Below are 20,464 nucleotides of genomic sequence, written 5' to 3'. Positions count from 1 at the left end.
CATCCTGCTGACCAGCTATGACCAGCTAAATCCAGCCAACCAGCTTGTTTTAAGCTGTTTTTTTCAGCAGGGTATTCACCATCAGCTGATCCTGGGGAAACTGAACTGACGTCTAAACACTGAGATTCCTACAGTAAAACACACAGACACATATGAGTATGAGATATTACTGCTGTCACATCACATCAGTAGATCCATCTCAGAAAAAGGAAGCAAAAGGGCTGGCAAAATCATTCAGGACTCCTAACACCCAGCCCACTTCCTCTTCAAACTGTTGCCATCTGGTTGGCGCTACAGAGCACAGAGCCACAAAACAGTCAGACATAGGAAAAGCTTCTTCCTTCAGGCCATCTACCTCATGAACAGTTAAATGTTCCTCCCCCTACTGTGCAATAAAACGTGCAATACTACTACCCATACTTATATTTTTTATACATACTGTATGTTTTCGCTTCAGCATATCTTCCATACATTCAAATTCCTTTGCATTATTTGTATATAGCACATCTGTACTTGCATTATATTGTCTATTGTGTATTGTCTCTCACATATTTATTCTAATCACTTATTTATTTTTGTTATCTCTGTCTTGTCACTTGTGATCCTGTCTGTGCACTGGAAGCTTCTGTCACTAAGACAAATTCCTTGTGTATAAGCGAACTTGGCAACAAAGCTCTTTCTGATTCTGATTCTGAATATTACATCCAGAGATATGAATGAAAAACTAATCATAGATGAATAACAGTGAACAACTCTCTCTTTATCATTTACACACAGAGACACTGGAAGAGATGAAAATATTCATAAATTCATAGATAATCACAGAATTAAACAGTTTAAAGTAAAGAGACTAAAGTGAGACTTATCTTATATTCTCATTTACACACACGAGGCCTGTTACTAAACTCTGGCCATTTTAAAAGATTTAAATAATAATATACTTACAATAGTATAATCTCTCCAGTTTATAATGTGGATCATCTTCCAGATCATCTTTCAGTAACTTCACTCCTGACTTTCCTAACTTATTCCCAATCAGATTCAGTTGTCTCAGGTGTGAGGGGTTTGATCTCAGAGCTGAAGCCAGAGCAGCACAACCTTCATCTGTGACGCCACAATAACTCAACCTGTAGAGAACAATGACACAATGTGAATTGTAGTTGAAGTGTGTGTAGTTTGTTATACACAGAGCTGAATGTGAGATATTGTTTCATAGTGATATAAGGACGGATCTGTCTGGAGAAACAGTCATTTGCAGTTCTGATAAACACCTTTACAGAACTGGTCCTTTGTTGTGTTGTCCTTTGCTACTTTTTAATCAAAAACTATGTTAAACTACATAATCACAGAAAATTATGCAGATGTGTCTTGCTAACCGCTAATGACAGTTTAGCTCAGATTAGCAAGGTCATTAATTGACACAAAAGGTTGAAACATCCTATGGTGTGGCAAATAATGTCTTTCGGTGTGTCCTCCACTTCTTACATTTATTTTTTTTTTCTAAACAAAACATTAAATATATTAACACAACTCGGACTTACAAATTTTTTTAACTCATTAACATTCACCCAGTTGTTTTTTATCGTTTCATTTTTCACCAGATGTCTACAGTTCAGACCATGGTCTTTAGCATTCACCAATTTTATCACAAGAACAGGCAACAACAAAGGAAACTAAGCCACAATGTGCATATTTTCTATACTTAGTTAATTTAGATATTTTGTTTATCCTATTTATCTGGAATGTCATGTGTCAAATGTATGCAAATTAGTGTATTTTAATTACTTAATGCCTGACTTGAATATAAAAATGTGGCGATTCTGATGATGTTATTAATTTTACTGTATTCAGCTGTCATTTCTCCATTAAGTTAGCCTGTATGCCCATGATATACTTGGATGGATGTTAGCAGGACAAATGAACTATATTTAAATGAACTATATTTGCCCTTTGGATAATTAGCTGTAAATTCGATGCACATTTTTGTTCATCACCACTCACCTCCACACCAAGACAACTTCTGTGGCTCTCTGCCTGTCTGTGATGTGCATGTGCCGATCAATGTGTGCTGTTGCACCAGGGTTGACAGGTTTTCAAAACAAAACCCACCCAGTTGCCACTCAAAACTAGCCCAAATCTGTCCCAATCGCGTTTTGAGGGGGGTCCCCTGGTACAGTTTGAATTCCGGGGGGTAAATATCACGCGGGCATGAAAAAAAAACCTGTAACAACTGTGTTAAATTAGTCCAATTCCACTGCGTGGAGGCACGGAGGGGAGAAAGATATTGGAACTCGACAGTGTCAACATTTCCCGACCCGACCTGATATTTTGATTTTTTTTTTTTATTTCTTTGACAGGGAAAGCTGTGCACAAAACAGACATATATTCACACACACATATATTCATTTATTTAAAAAAAAAAAAATGAAGATCACTTTCCCTGGAGGAAGAAAAAGCGCAGGTGCTCAAGCCCCTTTTGATGTCTATGTGTGCACGTGCCTGACATATCTTAGAAAAGTTCTATCAATATTGTTTTCAGTGAATGAGTAGGCAGTAGTCATTTTGAAGTAAATACTGTAGCTTACGAGACTGATTACACAAAAGCTTTGTTCAGGACTATTCAGTATGGGTTTTATGGCCTTATTTCAGCTGCATTTATTTTCCCAAAACTTACTAACCCTAACCATGCTTAATCCTTTTTTTTTTTAAATGCAAGCATGTACATCCATTTTGCTCACATATTATTGTAGCACAGTTTGTACTGACTACAAAAAAAAAAAAAAAAAAAAAAAATACATGTTGGCCAGTAGTATAAGTAGCTAAAATAAGCACAAAACATCTCAAGGGCCTCAAAATCTCAAGGAGAAGCAACTGAAGCTCCATAAATGTTTGGTGGGCCAAAAACAGGAGCACCAGCTCATGTGATGAGATGAAGATAAATGAGATGAACTTCATCTTAAGTCATCAGAGTCATTTGCATTTGTGCTGAGATTAAGTGTGTTTACTGAACATTTATTTCATAAGCTTTAGTTTTAGAATTGACATTAAAAGGACACATTTTACTGAGAACAAAGACATGAGATTATCAGATAGGGGTGGGAGAAAAGAAAAAAAAATTCTCCGATGCATTGCGATTCTCTCTTTAATGATTTGCCTGCATATGGCACGCTTCACTGCACAGAATTTGCTGTGAGACGTGCGCATTGCTTGACAGTGTGTGCTTCCACCCACCGTGTTTTACTTTAGATATGCTTTCAGTAATTCAGCTTGGAATGGAGTACTATTAGATGCATGAAACTTGCGCACTGACAGACTTTGATGTGCGTTTGTGTTGTTGTCCTGAAGATCGATTGCAGCTACCGTTAAGTGCACTTGCATTTTCGAATACTTTTATACGAAACTGATGTTCACACACAGTCAGTTATGTTTTCAGAGCAGCACAAAACATCTGATATATCGAAATAGATCTGTGCATTAGTGTGAATGCAGTCTGTTAACGCTGCCACTGTCTATGATCTCATCAGTAATAATCAAACGGAAATAATGCTGAGGAGAAAAGAAAAACCCATAACTATTGTCTGTAAACCTCTGAGAACACTTATTTTAAATTATTGTTTTAAAAAGTGATACAAAATTTATACGAAAATTTAGCCATGTGCAGTAATATTGAAAACCGAGAATGTGACGCATCATGATATTGTTAATAATGAAAAACCTAATTTAATTTAATTTAATCATGAAACCAGTGAAGATTCGCACTCCTACTTTTAAAATGGCAGTACTGACATACAGAGATTCCAACTATAAACAAAAAGCATAGAAACTGCAATTTTGGTTAAAATGTATGGTTGTATAGATTTATTTGCACAGCAGAAGAATTAATTGGGGTAAAAATGTAGATCAAGTATCGTTTTGGAATCAAATCATGACTCCCAGAATCGGAATCAGATTGGATCGTTAAGTGCATTGTTACGAGCCCCTGCTCTTTCTTTCTCTGTTTTCTTTCCTGAGTGCAGGTACTAATTGGATGGGAGCGGAGACTAGTAAAAACACCTGAAGCCTCTGCCTATTTAAGAGCTTCTGGTGGCACTTCAGTGGTGGCTTGCCCTGGGAACTCTGTTTTGTGTTTGATTTTGTTTTTTCTTATTCTCTCTTGTTTAAGGATGGTGAGTGATTGTTTGTTTAGTTTGATACAGAGTACATAGAAAGCACAGGTAAGTGAGCTGACCCGGAAGATTTTGTTGTGTTTGATTTCTTCCTCGGGAGATAGGAGGTTTTCTTAACTATTGAGTAAGTTGTAGTTTAAATTATTTAGCTCACCAGTCCTTGTTTATGATTTGTTTTTGTTTAAATACAGTTCTTGCTGTTTTCTATTTTTGGTCATATTCTTTTTATTTGTACAATAAGATCTTAACTTTTTGCCCTGGCCACTGTGGTATGTGTTTAGAATGGCCTTTCTTATGTTGGACTCTAAACAGGGTCGTAACATGGAGACTCCCACCCCTACTATCAGAGAGATGATCTTACTGCAGTTTCTCCAGGACACAGTGAGGATTCTCGAAGACAGCACAGAGATGCTTCACTCCCCGATCTCCTATTTCATTCCCAATCAGATCCAGTTGTCTCAGGTGTGAGGGGTTTGATCTCAGAGCTGAAGCCAGAGCAGCACAACCTTCATCTGTGACGCAACAATTATTCAACCTGTAGAGAACAATGACACACTCTTCAGACTCTCAGATCAGGGGCTGGTTGTATAAAAGGTTTAGACTAGTCTTCAAAGTTAGTCATCTAATTTATTTAAAACTTTGATTAGTCTAAGTTGAATCCAAAATACAAGACTGATTACCCACTGGTTAACTGCTAGTTGGTCAAAATAGTTTTTTAAGACACTGTCTTAACATTGAGGCTAATTTTATGCAACTGGCCCCAGATCAGTTCAACAGAGAATCCATTACTAAAGAAGTACAATAGTAAATCAATGTGTGATGAATCATTGGACTAAGATTTAAAATGCAAAAGAGTGGAAAAAAATAAACAATCATAAATCATCTGAAGTCTCATTCAAGAAAGATAAATAATATTTCTTTATTGTATTTTTAATCAGATTATCTGTCTTGTGTAGACATTCATAAAAATCCTCATTTGTATGAATCCACTCATTACACAGCAGAGTTTTACACTATTATTTTGATCTGTATTAATATGTATGGAGTAGTGTGTGTGTGTTCTCCTCCATCACCCAAGGCTAGCAAAACCTGAGATCAGGGACACTGTGTGTGAGACTGTAAGAATCCTAACATCCAGAGTCACAGTTTTGAGTTCGGTAACAACATGAGCTGCATGTGGTTGATTCACCAGCCCACCCGATCAACGTGAGGACTGCACATACAATTTCAATTATAGGCCTGGGTTGCTTTTCCCAAAGCATCGTTAGCTTAAGTACATCGTACACCCTCTGAAACCAGTGGAGCTACAATCAACTATTTTGAATATTTTCTTGTTTTTTCTTTAATATAAACACCTCTCTTAAACTAATATGCAATGAAAAAAAGAGAAGAAATGCTAAATTATATTTGGGTTGGTTACTTCAGAAGCCCACTGTCCTTACTCTCCCACTTATCTGACTGGTTTCTTTAATAATTTTGTCTGCTAACAGTCAAGTCTTTGCTAACAAGACAGGATTAACATGAACACAGAAGTCCACACATGTACAAGAAACAAAGTCACACAATGTTTTACTTTTTTTTTTTATTACTGTATCTTAATTGACAGTTGTCTCGTCCAATCAGTAGTAAGTATTCTATTCACAAACAATATCTAATATTTACATTTTGTCTGACTTGCCATTGTTTTTTTTTTTTGACTTTTTTGGGTGATTTGTTTTTCACTTCACAAATACTTTACAGTGTGTCATATATGATCGTACCACAGTATCTCCAGTTTACATTGAGGATTTTGTAGTAAATTGGAGTGCAGATTCACTGAATTTCCTAGTTTATTCCCAGACAGATCCAGTTGTCTCAGATGTGAGGGGTTTGATCTCAGAACTGAAGCCAGAACAGCACAACCTTCATCTGTGACGCCACAATAACTCAATCTGTAGAGAACAACGAAACACTCTTAATTGTAGTTTAAGTGTCTGTAGTTCGTTATTGACTCTAGTCTCAGAGCAGGAGACTTTAGTCTAATTTACGTTAAAGGGCACATCTTACTGAGGACAAAGACGTGAGACTATCAGAGAGATGATCTTACCGCAGTTTCTCGAGTTTACAGTGAGAATCCTCCAGTACAGCAGACAGCAGCGTTACTCCAGAATCTCCTATGTTATTCTCAGACAGATCCAGCTGTCTCAGGTGTGAGGGGTTTGATCTTAGAGCTGAAGTCAGAGCAGCAAAACCTTCATCTGTGATGCCACAATCACTCAACCTGTAGAGAACAATGACACATTCTTCACTCTCTCAGATCAGATCAGATCAGTTTAGCTGTAAATCTGTTAGTAAAAAAAAAAAAAAGTTGAGTTGAGAACAATATGAGCTGCATGTGGTTGATTCACCAGCCCGTCTGATCAACATGAGGACACCACATACCTGTACAATTTCAATTATAGGCCTGTAAAATACCTGTGCCAGGTCAGTGAAATACAATTCACAGCAGGCACCTAAGACTTATATATCCCAGAATACATAGCAGTGCTCTGATTTCTGATTAGATGCACATGAATGAATTCACACTTATTAGACACCCTATATAAAGAGACTCTCAATTCCACATGGTGTTTTTTAACCAAGGCCTGTATTTTGGATTATTGTTTTCAGTTTCCTGTTGATCTATTGCCTGACTTCTATCTGTTCTATTATGGATTATGTCCATTGGATTTTGGACTGTTAAGTTTGTTTTATTCTCAATAAAATGATCATACCTGCAATTGCATCAGTGATTGCATCTCAGTGATACTTACTGGACTGATCTGGATTCTTTAATCACAGGCAGCAGCTTCTGAAGAACTTTCAGTTTGCTGGTTTTATTGTTTCCACAAACAAATTCATTAATATCAAACTTGTCCTGCTTTTCCTCTGATGCCAACAGCACAAAAACTAAAGCTGACCACTGAGATGAAGAAAGTTTGGTTTCCTTTATTCTTCCAGATTTCAGATACTGTTGTATTTCCTCCACTAGTGAATGATCACCCAGTTCATTCAGACAGTGAAACAGATTGATGGATTTCTCTGGAAAGTCAATGGTCCTGATCTTCATCTTGATGTACTCAGCTGTTTTCTCATTGCTGTCAGAGCTGCTTCTTTTCAACGTCATTATTGGTCGTAGGAGAATCTGATGAGACTCCACTGACAAACCCAGAAGGAACCGCAGGAAAAGATCCATATGTCCATTTTTACTCTGTAAAGCCTCATCCACAGCTCTCTGATGCAGCTCAGACAATGAAACATGTTCTGATGAATTGAGTTGAAACCAGTCCTTCACTTTAGACCGCAAACTATGTTTGGTGATTAGCTCAAACGCACTTTTGTTGTTGTTTGTCCAGGAGAGGTGCACATATAGAGCTGCTAGATGTTCCTGAATGCTCAGATGAACGAAGCAGAAGACTTTCCCCTGATACAAGCCAAACTTCTCTCTGAAGATCTGAGTGCACAATCCTGAGTACACTGATGCTTCTGTCACATCAATGCCACACTCTCTCAGGTCTTCCTCATAGAAGATCAGGTTGCCTTTCACGAGCTGCTGAAAAGCCACTTTCCCCAGTTTGGGGATCAAGTCTTCATCTGTCACCTTCTTCTCATAGTCCTTCTCACATTTGATGTTGGTCTGAACGATCAGGAAGTGTGTGTACATTTGAGTGAGAGTCTTAGGAATCTCTCCACTTTCTGCTTGACTCAACATCTTCTCTAGAACAGCGGCTGAGATCCAGCAGAACAATGGGATGTGGCACATGATGTAGAGGCTCCTTGATGACTTCAGGTGTGAGATGATCCTTTTGGCCAGACTCTGATCACTGATTCTCTTCCTGAAGTATTCCTTCTTCTGTGGCTCACTGAAGCCTCGTACCTCTGTCACTCGATGGACACACTCAGAGGGGACGAGATCAGCTGCTGCTGGTCTGGAGGTGATCCAGATGAGAGCAGAGGGAAGCAGATTCCCCACAATGAGGTTCATGAGCAGCACATCCACTGAGGCTGATTCAGATATACTACACAGTTTCTTTTTGCTCTTAAAGTCCAGAAACAGACGACACTCATCCAGACCATCAAAGATGAACAACACTTTATACTCACCACTGGATATTTCCATTGCTTTAGTTTCAGGGAAAAACACATGAAGAAGATTTGAAAGACTGAGTGTTTTGTCCTTCATCAAGTTGATTTCTCTGAAAGGAAGTGGAAATATGAGCTGGACCTCCTGATTCTCTTTCCCTTCAGCCCAGTCCAGGATGAACTTCTGCACAGAGACTGTTTTTCCAATGCCAGCGACTCCCTTTGTCAGCACAGTTCTGATGGCTTTGTCTTGTCCAGGTAAAGGTCTAAAGATTTCATTGCATTTGATGGCTGTGTCCTCTGTTGCTGCTCTCCTGGATTGTGTCTCAATCTGTCTCACCTCATGCTCATTACTGATCTCTCCACTCTCACTCTCTGTGATGTAGAGCTCTGTGTAGATCTCATTCAGGAGTGTTGGGTTTCCCTGCGTCACTGTTCCCTCATACAGACGCTCAAACTTCTCCATCAGATTTGATCTAAATGTGTTGAGGATGATTAAATAATATATATATATATATATATATACACACATTTTTTGTTTGTTATTTAAATGTACCTGAGATCAGTATTTGCATCTCTACTCCTAAACTCTATAGGACGACCCATAGACTCCTCACTCCTCATAGACACACAGCTTGGCTCTATTTCTGATCTCTTCTGCTGAAATGAACTAAAGCAATACAGATTTAATCCTTTATGAGATATAATCATTTTCTTTTGAGGTCTTTGATTATTTTTTCATCATAAACACTCCATAAGGAGGCTTTTTGTCCTTTTTTTAAAAAAAAAAAATAAAAGCTTATTTTTAACTTACTTAATTTTAATTTTTAACCTACAGACACAATGGAGACTCCCACCACCATTCAAGGTGATTTAATAGTGTTCATACCTGCATCCTGGAGAAATATCTTCATCACTGGATATTTGTGTGTCATCCATGATAAAACAGAATCTGATCTCCAGCACTGACTCTGAAAGGAAATGACAAACAAAAACACCTGGTCACTTCAAGAATTTTCTCTGATAGGCTAGCTATCTGATTGTGAAAACTTAGAAACAGTGTAAATGCCCTCTGAAACACTTTCAAGGCGAATTTAAATCTGATCACTCAAAACACTTCACTAGGTGGTCTGTGCTGCATTCCAGACTAAACTGGACAAATGTATTATTATTATTATTATTATTAATTTAAGCTATTATGATTGTATTTCTTGAGTCACTTAAGTATAAATACTTAAACAGAATACGAAGTAGGAACATCACTAGATACAAACAAATGGCTTGCATCGATCCACCTTGGGAACTTAAGAAGAATTCTTAATGTATCATTAAATGTCATTTAAAGCATTTTCATTTTAGCTTTACTGTAACTACACCATAAGTGTGACATATAAAATGAAGTACAGTAAGCTCTAAAGAGTGCTATTTTGACATCAACAGTGCACATGTAAAATTTACAAGAAAACACATTTGCCTGTCCATATAACTTACAGCACTAGCATTGCATATCATCGTTAAATAATCTCTAATAATGTGACCTAAACAATTTATTTATTTATTTAATACTTGGTCACTTAAGAGGGAAACATTGTGCAACTTTTATGATCCTTTTTAGTTTGAACAATCTTAACCACACTCTTTTTAGTGTTAAATACAATATCATGCTGCAAACCATAATTTGAACACATGCAAAGCAACTGTTGTAGCTCAGTGCTATAAGGGGACAGAACAAGTAAGTCATCAGCATACATCAAATGGTTAATAAGACATATCCTGTTTTACATTCATTTAACTCAGAGAGAACAAATTAAAAAGAAGAGGTGATGATATTCCACCTCGCCTCGCCCATAAAAAGGTACCGAAACATATTTTATACTGAATATTCTACCGGTTTTACCAGTAGAAAAAAGTTTACTGGCTTTATTTAAACAATACACTATTTCATCATACATCAAACGTAAATTATTAATATGTTTAGGATTCTTACAGTTAACATTATCACCTATGATAGACTCAGCTGATACAAGTATGTTACTTAACCCTTGGAAAAAGGACATTTTGTTTGTTTTGTTTTTTGTTTTTTTTTCTTTCATCATCATTTTGCCTGTGTTATTGCCAGGTGCATACATTTTGGCACAGGTGTGTATTTTTATTGGAATTTTACTATTTCACCCCCATTTCCTTCAATAAATCTATTTGCATTAGGTACAAAAAAAATAGTTCCTCTTAGGATCTTAGGGACAAAAATGTCCCAATTGAAAACCATTAAAACTGTTATTTTTAAATCACAGTGCCATTTAACTGTAATACGATGCAATTTTTGTTAATAGACTTTCATGCTGTCGGCAAGGCTTCAAAATTATTATTTTTTTCCAGCTGGTGCCATTTTTTTCAGATTTTTGTCCAATAAAGCATATACTCGCTTTATTCCTGTTTTCTGTTTCTGCATATTATAGAGCCAATTGGATAAATAATGCAGCTGTAATTGTGTGGGTGTGTTGGTATGGATGTCAGTGTGTGGTTTGTATGTGTGTCAAAAAAAAACTGTGCGTGTGCTTGTAATATTTGAGAGAGAAAAACTCCTGCAAATCACAAATCCAACCACTTTCTGAAAGCTACTTTTTTGGAGATATCAACCTCAAATTTGGAACACAACTTGTTTAGATTTATAGCTTTGATTTTATAGCAGGTTTAGAGTTCAACATATTTCATAATATATATATATATATATATATATATATATTATATTTATAAATAATATATATTTATATAAATATATTGTTCATAAAGCATTGTTTCATAAACTTAAACCTCTATAATTATTTTTTTTTTTACTTTATTTATTTTTTTACTTCAACAATGTGCCATGTAAAATGAGACCAAACTTAACTCTGTGTTCAAATTCAAGACCAATAAAGCAAATGTTCAAATATTTATTCCTGATTTTCTGCTTCTGCATAGAGTCAATTGGATAAATAACGCAGCTATAATTGCGTGCGATGGATGTGAGAGAGGTTTGTATGTGTGTCATAAAACTCCTACTGTAAACCACAGCACAGACGCCGCAAAATGAGGCAAAAAGAAACCGAAAGTAGGTCGCAGACTCTTCAATTAACATGTTGGAACTTTCCAGTGCTGATGCCGCTGTCTTTCCAGTTGCAGTCTTTGATCCGGCTGATGTTTGAATTAGCCTATGTTGAATAAAACGCATCTGTACTTTGACGTGAATTGAAGATTTACATCCGTTTTGCGAAGACATTTATGTGGCCAAGTATAAAATTGAACCGTTTTAACAAATCTGACTGATAATCAGATTAGAAAACGCACAGAGTGACCAGGTGTAAACAAACAATAATTCAGCTGAATGGATCCTAAGAGAAACAGAATCATGAGACGCGGGGTTCACTCAGATACACAATGTTAGTCGTATATTATTTAATGCTAAAATAAACTTGACACCACAAAAGACCAAGAAAACCACGTTGCTTGCAAAAGGAAATATTAAAACATCTAAAAGTCCGTCACTCACCTTATTTAAGCCCTACATAGGCCTACGGATTCACTGCTCGAGCTACACACAAAATCGTGGTTTAGCTCAACTTTGCTTTCTATTTTTGTATGTGATGCCAGTGTTGTGCTCATTTTCGGCCCCTGCCAAATTATTACCCCCTCTCGTTGAAATCGCTTCGTGATTTGCCTAATCCTAACCCCACCCCTAATCCTAACCCCTCCCCCCCCACACCTAACCCTAAACCTACCATTACTAAGGAGTCAGAATTTGTCATAACACCGGAGATTATGATGGCGTCCCTTCACCCGTGCTATTTTAAGACTCATCCGGTCCACGTTTTTTCCTAATGAACCAATACAGGCATTCAACTAAGTTAGTGAAAGGATATGATAAAATCAAATTTAAAGCGCGGTATAGTTTTTTTTTTTGTTTTGTTTTTAGCTTCAATGTTAAAATGTTCAAAGTAGTGGTGTTCAAAGTAGTGGTGTTAGCTGCTTCACAACATCATCCCATTAACTTCAATAAACATTCCCTCTTATCTCATATTCATATAGCCTAGATAAAACAGTTACTAAAACCCCAAAATTGTAAGGTTAAACAATAACAAAAAAAAAAAAAAAAAAAAAATGCATAAGCAAGAAAAAAAAAATGAAATGTGAAGTATAAAAACATCATAAAAACGATTAAATAATGAAATAATATAAATGATTAAAAATAATCAAATAATAAATTAAATAAATAGCTACTGATTTGTATTGTATTTGTATTATTGATTTTGTATGATTATGTGATTAAGTGATAAATGAGTAAGAACAAGGAAATGAAGCAACACAAATGTATGACTGCTCTCTTGAAGCAACACAGTTCGCATCTGAGGATCCTTAGATCATTCACTTAAACATGACAACGGTACATTTGCCATAGAAGTGAATAAATAAATGCTCTTGCAAAGATGTTACACATATCTTTCATGAAGAAGAAAAAAAAGGGTTATTCCAAGGAGGTATTTGTATTTGTATTTGTATCAAAAGCTCACAGAGACAAACGCTCAGGTAACAGGAATCTTTGATCCAACGTTTGGGAAACAGTCTACACAACACAGAACAAATGAACTCAAACATAGGACTATAAATGCTAAACCAAATGAGGACTAATGGGCTAATTAATTGACAACAGGTTAACTGAGTAAGACAGACAAGGGAAAACTAGGTCAGAGGATGGCAAAAACACAAGGAACATACAGTGCATTTTACAAAAGCCGCAATTTAAAGATCTTACAAAAATCTAACTAATACATACAAAACAACAATACATACAAAAAAATTGACACTAATGTTCCTGACATTTTTGACAATTTTCTAAAATTCAGCATAATGGCAAATTCTTTGTCTAAAACTTTCTTTGTATAAGGCTTTGAACAAACTTTTTTTAAAATGATGACTCGAAGATTGTTAAAACATAAAATGTTCATGTCATGATCAGTCAGAGAGAGAGAAAGAACCCAGCTACAGGTGAATTGTATGGGACTAATCGAGCAGAAAGAAGCTGTTACCACAGTCTTTGGTGCTCCTGGAAAGACCTCACTGTGCTTAAGTGAGGAAAACTGGTCAATTATCAGTCTGTCCCTTGATGCCCTGAGACAATCTGAAGAAGTAACAAGAGTGATATCAACTAAAAAACATGTTTCAGTTTCAAAAGTGATTACCCTGGTGTCACTTCTTTAAATGTATCTGAGCTGTCAGCACAATGCCACCGTTGTTTCAGAGACACTGAAACCTTTTATGGTCTTGCTGTCAGTATCTACCTGGACATAATATTTAAAAACCTTGGGTTCCGAAACATGGCAAATGTTGAACCTGTGAACGAGTCACTCATCATTGAACCAGAACTCAGACCTCAGTTCAGTGTCTGCTCCTGAAACAAGCTCAAGCTCAGCCACAAGCTCTACCTCAGCAACAGAGCTGCAAAAGGTGGGATATGGACAGAGTTTGACTCTCAAGTCCTTATCCCAGCTGCATTGCACAACTGACACCTTAATTGAAATGTGGCGGTACTCAAAAGAGAAGATAATATCACGGGATCATGACCCACTACTTTGGTGAAAAAAAAAAAAAAAAAAAACAAAAGCAAAGCTTGCCAAGAAACACCTGGGAGTCATTAAATCATCTGTACCCACAGAAAGAATTTACTCAAAAGCGGGGCAGAGAAGAAAAGCAATAAAAGGGAAACATGTAAATATGTTATTGTTTCTGAACAAAAACCTTTAAGTCTTAACGGAATCAGAATAAGCTTTATTGCCAGGTATCAGAGATGCTCACAAGTCTCTGAGCTAGAGTCCAAGTCAAGTCTCAAGTCTTTGAGCTAGAGTCCAAGTCAAGTCTCAAGTCAAGTCCAAGTCAAGTCTCAAGTCTCTGAGCTAGAGTCCAAGTCAAGTCTCAAGTCTCTTTATTATATTAAGTCTCTGGTTATAATAAGTGTTGCATCACATACAGCGACCCATCCAACACTGCATAGCTATATATAAGGAACTCAAAGCATGTAATATGTTATAATGACTCCTTTATCTATTAGCATACAGTATCAGCTTTGATTTTGGTATATAATCAGTGTAAACAGGCTATTGCAACATGACAAAAACACCAAGAATGCTTTACTTTTAAGTTAATATCTGTATTTTGCCTTGTAGCATGAACACACAGTACAGTACAGACCAAAAATTAAGAAAGACCAAATATGGTCAAACATCACATTGTGCTCCTAATTTAAAAAAATTAGTAGCACAATCAAAATTTTAGGAGCACATTCTAAACAATAATCCAAAAATCTGATAAAAAAATTTGCCTTCCCATTATGAGGTGATATTTGACTCCTTAAAGTGATTTACAAGGGAATTTAACTTTTGTTTTTACCTTTTCATATGTTTAATGAGGCTCAGAGGTGGCAGAAGTGCAATCATATTCCTAAATTCATTGTTGAGATTAATGTTTTAAATCAAATTGTTTTAATACAGAAATGTTAAATAATTTAAATAACTGCCAGCAGGTGGCGGCAAGAGACTGATTTAATTACTGAATCATATCATTCATTTGATTCGTTCGAACTGCTGCTTCATTTAGGAATAAAGAGTGACTGTCTTTATGAATGGGAAATTGAATCATTTCACTAGATTCGTTTTAAAAACGAGTTCATTCATAAACGAAACACCGCTGTGTTTGAATGGAGATGCGCAGCGGCTCAGTTGTGACTTGTTTCAGACTACTTTTGACGACGAAATAGAGAAAAATCAGGCAATAGTGTTACAGTCAGACAATGAAAGTCACTTAATAATAACATCTTGTTTATTTAACTGCTGTATTAAATCAGTATCTCATTTACAAACTCCTTTAAAATTAGTAAAAGCTTAGTTCGCGATATCACAAAGCTCTGTTATAATCAATGATGCTGTCTATACTGAATCTTTTATCCTCATATCACATATTTTGCATTGAGCACTTCTTCTGTTTGGGCCGTCTTGTTTGAAGTTTTAAAATCCAAAGCTAACGATGAATGGCACAGCAGTCGACATGTTTGTTCGTTGTCCTCTCATGTGTGGCGGCCGCGCCTAAAATAAAAAAATAAAAAATGTGTGGCCGCGCCCGCGCGTGGCAGATACACGTCGCGTGTTACATGGGCAGGTTATAGGTAATGGAGGGAGGGGAATAACAGCGAGCTCATCAGTTGTTTCCTAAAAATAAACATTGTTCACGAGTCCCGCAGCTCGAGTCCGAGTCGAGTCTGAAGTCTTTCGAGGACGAGTCTCAAGTCGAGTCTGAAGTCACTGTGTGTGCGACTTAAGTCGCACTCGAGTCCGAGTCTCAAACTCGAGTCCCCATCTCTGCCAGATATGTTTACACATACAAGGAATTTACTTTGGTGACAGAAGCTTTCACAGCACAAACAGAATAACAGTGACAAGACAAGACAAAGATAATGAAAAGAATATAATAGAATAGAATAAGTACAAAGGAATAACAATATACAAAAAAATAATTAAAGAAAAACACAGGTATGTTATGTACAAGTGCAAGAAAATGTAAATAACTATGTGTGGTGAGTAAATAATTGGTGTGTATTACGATTATTGCCAAGTTAACTGTTAATGAGAAAGATTGCTTGAGGGAATAAACTGTTCTTGTGCCTGGCCATTCTGGTGGTCAGTGCTCTGTAACGCTGACCAGGCAGCAACAGTTTGAAAAGGAAGTAGGCTGAGTGAGAAGGGTCCAGAATGATTTTGTCATTCTGTGATGAGTGCAGTTATTGGAGAGTGGGGAAAGTTGTACCAGTGACTCGATCAGCAGTCCGGATTATTCATTGTAGTCTACTGAAGTCAGTTCTGGTAGCTGAGCTGAACCAGACAGTTATAGAAGTGCAGAGGACGGATTCAGTGACTGCAGAGCAGAACTGTTTCAGCCGCGCCTGTGGCAGGTTGAACTTCCTTAGCTGGTGAAGGAAGCACAGCCTCTGCAGGGCCTTCTTGACAATGGAGTCTGTCTGGTCTATGAGTCTATGTGTGTGTGTAAACTCCCACTTCAGGTCCTGAGAGATGGTGGTGCCCATGAAGTGTGGTGTCATCTGCAAACTTAAAGAGCTTGACAAAGGAGTCTTTAGAGGTGCAGTTGTTGGTGTACAGGGAGAAGAGCAGCGGGGAGAGAACACACACCAGTGCTGATCATAAAGCTGCGTTTGAATATTCAACCCAAGTCTTGGAGCAGCTCGTAACACAAATACACTTTATTTAATTTTCAAAATAATGTTTTTTTTATTATTATTTCATATTATTGTTCAAATCATCATGGGGGCAAGATTGTAAATCTTTGTGGGCTGTATGTTTGACACCACTGATTTAATGAATCCAAAATTATTCTGCACTCAATTTCATGGGCCATTCCTATAAAACAAGATAGTGAAAGACAACACACAATGAGAGTGTAATGCTGTGTGTCTCTGTGTCTTCAGTCTCTATTGTGTGTCTGACTGTGATGTCTCTGTAGCGGCTCCTTATTCACCATCAGCTGATCCTGAGGAAACTGGACTGACGTCTAAATACTGAGAGTCCTAGACCAAAACACACAGACAGACACATATGAGTATGAGACATTACTGCTGTCACATCACATCAGCAGATTCATTTCAGAATAAACAGTAAGTTCAGCCAGAGATATGAATGAACAACTGATCATAGATTAATAACAGTGAATGATCAACAACTCTCTCTTTATCATTTACACAGAGACACTAAAAGAGATGAAAATATTAATATATTTATAAATCATCACATAATTAAACAGTTTAAAGTACAAAGACTAAAGTGGAGCTGAATTATTATCTTACATTCTCCAATTATGAGGCCTGTTACTAAACTACTGGCCATTTTAAAATACTTAAATAATAATATACTCACAATAGAATACGGTGTCCAGTTTATAAAGTGGATCATCTTTCAGATCTTTCAGTAACTTCACTCCTGATTTTCCTAGTTTATTTCTAAATAAATACAGTTCTGTCAGGTGTGAGGGGTTTGATGTCAGAGCTGAAGCCAGAGCAGCACAACCTTCATCTGTGATGCTACAATTACACAACCTGTAGAGAACAATGACACAATGTTCAAGTGTCTGCAGTTTGTTATTGACTCTGGTCTCAGAGCAGGAGAGGAGATATGGAGCCATGTGTTCTCCATTACATCTAATTTCTTAACTCTTGTGATTAAACACATCATCGTGTCATGTTTGGCAGCCTATCCACAAGTTTCCTATGCCCTATGAGGCCTTGCATCAAAAGTGGGAGCATCATCCAGTTCAAAGTAAACAAGCAGGACATGACAATCATTCATTCAACAGTTGACAGGAGTGATGGGCAAATGAAGCCTTGTGAAACACAGAGACATTCCTCTGACTGTTTCGGGAAAAGATTCAAAGCTTTGAGAGTGCCAAAAACAGCACGATCTGGTGGTTAGCAAAAAATAAAGCAGCCAAAAGCCTGTGAAGCTCTGTCAGAAGAAGCATTCACCACAATTTCCATAGATCGACTCATGTTATATGCACAAATAAAAGCCTAACCGTGTATGTGTTAATTGCATGTCCCAATGAAAATGTACTTGCAAAGTAAGATCTGGGAGTTGAACATTACGACACGCAAAGTGTATCGCGCACATGACTGGACAGAAAGTGAGGCTTCTATGAAAGTGATTTCTATGTTAACAAGCCTCGAATCGAGGCTTCATCTGGCATGCCCTTTAACAGAAGCTCTGATGTCTCGGATCAAATGTCATTTTACTAGTTGACCGTCATTCAAGATTTAGCAATCCAAACTTGCTAACAATGTGGGAACTCAAATTCGAACAGCATATGTTGTCCCTAAGAACCGTAATGACATCTCTCATAAAGGTGTGCAACTTTACAAAGTAAACAATGGTCCAAAAAACACTTAGCCTCTTCACTAATTAGCACACAAAATACTATTGGTATACTGCGTCTGCCGCCTCACTGGAAGTTGTACCCACGTTCTTTTATTACAGCAGTGCCCCCTGGAAACTTGTGGATAAACTGAACAGAAATCACTAATCACATATTATTCAAAATTCAGGTTAAGTCTTTCTGATATCTATGAGAACACAATGAGCTCATAGGAGGAAATAAACTCTAACACAGAGATGGGAAGGTGAAGGAGTATTAATCAAACTAGCAGAAGCAACTAAAACGCCAGTAAATGTTTGGTGGGTCAAAAACAGGAGCAGAAGCTCATGTGATGTGATGAAAATGAATGAAAGAAACTTTATCTTCAGCCATTTGTGCTGAGATTTAGTGTATTTACTGACCATTTATTTTAGTCAAACTTTAGTCTAAAGGACACATTTTACTGAGGACATAGACATAAGACTATCAGAGAGACGATCTTACCACAGTTTCTCCAGTTTACAGTTGCAGTCCTCCAATCCAGCAGAGAGCAGCATGACTCCAGAATCTCCCATTTCATTCCCAGACAGATCCAGTTCTCCCAGGTGTGAGGGGTTTGATCTCAGAGCTGAAGCCAGAGCAGCACAACCTTCATCTGTGACACCACAACCAAACAACCTGTAGAGAACAATGACACAATGTTCAAGTGTCTGCAGTTTGTTATTGACTCTGGTCTCAGAGCGGGAGAGGAGATATGGAGCCATGTGTTCCCCATTACATCTCATTTATTAACGATTGTACACATATTGTGTCATGTTTGGCAGCTTATAAACTGAACAGAATCACCAAATTACTCATTAGTATCTAAACATTCATGTTAAATCTTTCTAACATCTATGAGAACACAATGAGCTCATGGTTTTTCAGAAGTGGAAAATAAGAGGATCTTACCACAGTTTCTCCAGTTTACAGTTGCAGTCCTCCAATCCAGCAGAGAGCAGCATGACTCCAGAATCTCCCATTTGATTCCCAGACAGATCCAGTTCTCTCAGGTGTGAGGGGTTTGATCTCAGAGCTGAAGCCAGAGCAGCACAACCTTCATCCGTGATGACACAATATCTCAACCTGTAGAAACCAATGACACACTTTACTCAGATCAGATCAGCAGTGAATCCATTAGTAAAGAGAAAATACAAATCAAACTGATGGATCACTGGACTGAGATTTAAAATGAGCAAAAAACAAAAACAAAAACAAAAAACAGGATCATAAATATTTCTTTATTGCGCTGTCAGTATTTTTAACCAAACTGTCTGTTTTATAAAGACATTCACACAAATATTTAATCGCACTATTCATTACACAGCTGAGTTTAATACTATTATTTGGATCTGTATCCATATGTATTAAATAGTGGTGTGTGTTTTTCTCCTCCATCACCCAAGGATAACAAAATCTGAGAGTACCTAAACACAGGTCCACACATGCACAAGAGACAACGTCACACAATGTTTTACTTTCTGTATCTTGATTATTACATTTTGTTTACATTTTGATTATTACATTATTAACATTTTGTCTGACTTGTCATTGCGTTTTCTGACTTTTTTGGGTGATGTTTTTCACAGTGTGTCATATATAATCTTACCAAAGATTCTTCAGTTTACACTGAGGATTTTGTAGAACATCAAAGAGCAGATTCACTAAATTTCCTATTTTATTCCCAGTCAGATCCAGCTGTCTCAGGTGTGAGGGGTTTGATGTCAGAGCTGAAGCCAGAGCAGCACAACCTTCATCTGTGACGCCACAATCACTCAACCTGTAGAGAACAATGACACACTCTTCACTCTCACAGATCAGATCAGTTTAACAGTGAATCCATTAGTAAAGTAATACAAATCAATGTGTGATGGATCATTGGACTGAGATTTAAAATGCCAAAGAGCAAAAAAGCATGATCATAAATCATCTAAAGTCTCATTCAAAAAAGATAGATACTATTTCTTTATTGCACTGTCAGTATTTTTAACCAAATTATGTGTCTTATGTAGACATTCATACAAATCTTTTTAATCACATTATTCATTACAAAGAGTTTATCCTGTTATTTTGATCTGTATTTATATGTATGGAGTAGTGGTGTGTGTTTCTCCTCCGTCACCCAAGAATCACAAAACCTGAGATCACCTACACTGTGAAATATTTATCCTTAGTGTAAATTGTGGCAGATGTATGTGGTTGATTCACCAGCCCAT

At 37.0% G+C, this 20,464-nt stretch overlaps 1 pseudogene; it reads right to left on the bottom strand.

Annotated features, from left to right (window-relative positions):
* Positions 1-20,464, bottom strand: part of LOC127171278 (uncharacterized) — a 179,137-nt pseudogene that overhangs the window by 39,086 nt on the left and 119,587 nt on the right.

Source organism: Labeo rohita, chromosome 9 (genome assembly GCF_022985175.1).
Source record: "Labeo rohita strain BAU-BD-2019 chromosome 9, IGBB_LRoh.1.0, whole genome shotgun sequence".
Lineage (NCBI taxonomy): Eukaryota > Metazoa > Chordata > Actinopteri > Cypriniformes > Cyprinidae > Labeo > Labeo rohita.
This window is presented reverse-complemented; position numbering and strand designations above follow the sequence as displayed.